At 36.1% G+C, this 3,697-nt stretch overlaps 2 pseudogenes; both read left to right on the forward strand.

Moving 5' to 3' along the window:
* Positions 1-724: 724 nt before the first annotated feature.
* On the forward strand, positions 725-1,366 carry LOC112105735 (annotated as a pseudogene).
* Positions 1,367-1,852: 486 nt separating this feature from the next.
* Positions 1,853-3,460, forward strand: LOC112105737 (annotated as a pseudogene).
* Positions 3,461-3,697: the final 237 nt, after the last annotated feature.

Genomic DNA, 3,697 nt, shown 5'->3' on the forward strand with positions numbered 1-3,697 from the left:
TCTTTACCAAAAAGACAGTTTATCCAACCTGTGGTAGCAATAAACAATAAAACCAAAAACCAAAAGTATTTCACCACACCTTCTGGTGAAAGCAATGTGGAGACTTCCAAAGTTTCCTCTACTGATAACACAGAGAAGCACCACTTGCTCACTTTCTGAAAGTAAAACTGAATCCAAGACAGCAAAACGTGTAAAAATGGAGCTCTGGTGGAGGAGCTCTCTTGTGTACTGAAGGGATTAAAAATGGAAAAGTAGACAAATCAACTGAAAAACAAACAGGTTCTGATTTAGACAGCTCAGAGCAGCGAAACTTATGTTTAGATGTTTAGATGTTTCCAGATCTACAGTTACAACTAAAGTTATGGGATCTCTCTTTAACCACACCAGCAAAGCATATGCTAGTGCTTACTCTTTAAGACAAGCAGATGTAGAACCCACCACTGTTAATAAGGACTGTTTGTTACCTAAAATAACATCTTTACAACCCCCCAACAAAATGAAATCTTCCAAGATAATGCTAATAGAGCAATTAATACAACCTCAAAATCCCATCAACATGAAGAACAAATATTGTTATCAAACACAGAGATCACGTCACCTTGTAAAGATTATAAATATCCCTTAAAATCTGATCCCAAAGAATCAGAATTAGAGCAGAATATGTTTTCTCAAATACAAAAAGAAGGGAAAAAGACAAAAAACAGGAGAGTCAATGTCTACAAACATGCAGTGTAACAAAAGCAATTTAGAAAACATACAGACATTAGAGCAAAATATTGTCAATGTTCAGAAAAGCCCCAGTAACACTTGTAATGTTTTTGATGGTAATAATGAGAGCATTTTCGAGTCCCCATCTGACATGAAAAAGTTTACTGAAACTATCAAAAATCTAGACAGATCAATTTGTATAGCCTGTAAGAAGAAAAGGCCAAAGCTTCCAAAGTCCCCCACAATCACTTTACAATGTCTCCAATTCATGAAGACAATTTAGAGAAAGTATTTAATCCGAGTATATTTAGTTTATTTTGTGAATAAAGAGAGAAAAAGCACAGGATCTAGCACCAGCCTTGTAATTTAAAATACAAAGCCTAGAAACTGAAGCCAGAGTCAGACCCAAGCGTGCATCTACAGAACAAAGTATATTTTTCAAATTTCTCAAGTCATCCAAAAGAGATTAACCTGCACTGATTCAGGAAGTAAATGGAAAAGAGAACAAGGATGGTAAAGATTGTGAAATTAAGCAGTTCCGTCTGGAAAAAGTACTGTCTTCTCAAGCTTGCTAATATTTACAACTAAAGAAAAGATATTTACTCCCTTTGTAACCTCAGTAAACACCATCAGAACAACTTTCACAGCTGACTCCTAAGGGATGCCTGCTTTACAACTAGATGCAGCCAGACCATTCAACATACCTCAAAAGTCTGAGTCCCTTTCAGGTTCAAAAGTTCCAAGTAACATGGAAAAATATTTGCAAACAAATAATGTGAAAAAATAACTAAATTTACAAATGCCAAACTATGAAAGCACTGACAAAAATTTCTCAAGCTCATTAAAGTCTAGCTGATATGAACCAAATGTCCCTGCTGGTTTATTAGATGGGGAGGCATTTTCAGGAAACAGCTAAAATAAAATCTGTCCCAGACTTCACCAGATGCTGATATATAGTGAAACAAACTTTCACAAGAATGGTACATAGTTAAAGCTGAATTCTGTATGAGAAACCAAATTTTGAAGGACCTCTATTCCTCTGGAGGAAGGAGAACAGGAACTCACTAATATTTGGGGTGAAAATACTTCAGAAGAAAAAGATTAATATATATTTGCTAAGCTTGCAGTGACTAGTTAAATTAAACATGTAGTAAAAGATCTGCCAAATTAACTTGTATGTGGAACCAGAAGGGGGTAGGAATTGTAACTTCGTTTTTTGACAACAAAGAGGAAACACATATATTTGGCACAAGACGGCAGACGTGTTCTCTAAAAGTAAATTGGAGCATAGGACTCATTTATGAAGAACATGGTTTCCAGGGAGTCCCTTTAATGTTAGAGCCTGGTGAATATCCTAATTTAGTGTTTTGGGAGAAGATGGAAGTATAGATTAGGTCCATGAGATAGATCCCTTGAAAATGCGTGGCCACAAAATTGAATCCATTGGAGAACCAAAGGTAATAATTTATGAGAACTCTCTCTTTGAAGGTAAATATATGAAACTGGGACCAGAAATACTCACACTTACTGAGGAAGGAAAGCAAAAAGAAGTACCGGGAGAAAAGAAGACACTGCTATTTACATCAGTTGGGTCCATAAAAGTGTTCGGAGGCATTTGGATTCCTTACAATAAATTAGTTTGCAGGTCATCATTTGCTGGAGGAAGGTGTGTACCAGGAATGGAAAGATTGAGGTGGTTACAGTGAAGAGCTAGGAGATTTCACAAACCCCCATATGATAATGTTCAGTGAAAAATACTTTGGGAGTAAAAGTTCCAATATCAATGTTTTAGGAATTATTTCCAGTTTGAGAGACACTTGGAATGGCTGAGGACACAATCCATAAACGTGTTAAGTGGAGAGTGGGTTGTCTATGAGAATCCTGACTTTACAGGAGAGCAATACATACTTGATAAAGGACTGTATCCCAGCACTGAGGCTTGGACGAGCCACAAATTGTAAGATCTCTTCAATTCAGTCCATAGTTGTGGATACCATCAATAGCCAAATGGGGAAATTCAACGTCCAGTAATTTTCATAACCAGAATTCAAAGGTTACAGCCAAATATTTGAGAAAAAATCAATTATATTGATGTTTCATTTGCTATAACGTCTTCAAAGATTTTGGGTGGCAGCTGGATTGCATATGATAAAGAAGATTTCTCTGGTAGTCAGTATGTGTTAGAAGAAGGAACCTATCCTAATTTGTCTGCAATGGGATGTCCACCCCAAACAAGCCTTAAATCTCTATATGTTATAAACATTAAGCTTTCAGAGCCAATCATATCCTCTTTGAAAAGAAAGGTTTCAAGAGGAAGAAAATTGAATTTACTACAGAAATCTTAAATCTTCAGTTCCAAGGATACAATCCTCAAATAGTTTCAATTCAAGTTCTTAGTGGAATGTGGGTAATCTATAAGTACAGTAATTATAGAAGGCATCAGATGCTGTTGTCACCAAATGAAATCCCAGACTGGTGTAAGTTAAGTGGCTATCACCAAACAGGTTCTCTACATACTTTATTACAGAAACATATATACTTTAGAATTTGAAATAAGGAAACTGGAAAGTTTATGTCAACTGATAGAAATATAGATTATTTGCTTCTCAGAGCACAGGTTACAGAAGATGCTAGGTGAGATGACCAGGTCTGGGGTTATCAAGAGGGACTCAAATGCAGGATGGCTGACTATTTCTGCTTGACAGTTGTAGGAAATCTTATAATTCCTAGGCCTTTCACTCAAGCAGAGTGAAGACAAATAATATTAGCATGTTAATCTTGATGCCAGGATCCATAGCAAAGGGAGTTTAAGAATTTAATTGAAATTATGTAATAATATAAGTAAAGGGAATAATGGAAGCAAGCGGTGGTTATACCAATAGGAGAACCTGGCATATTACATACAAGACCTGCTGCATATAGACCTATTGTCCTCACATCATATGTGGGCAAAATTATGGAAAGAATGATAAATGAGAGCTTAGTAGCA

This window comes from Terrapene carolina, unplaced genomic scaffold (assembly GCF_002925995.2).
Source record: "Terrapene carolina triunguis isolate 2854851 unplaced genomic scaffold, T_m_triunguis-2.0 Scaffold42, whole genome shotgun sequence".
NCBI lineage: Eukaryota > Metazoa > Chordata > Testudines > Emydidae > Terrapene > Terrapene triunguis.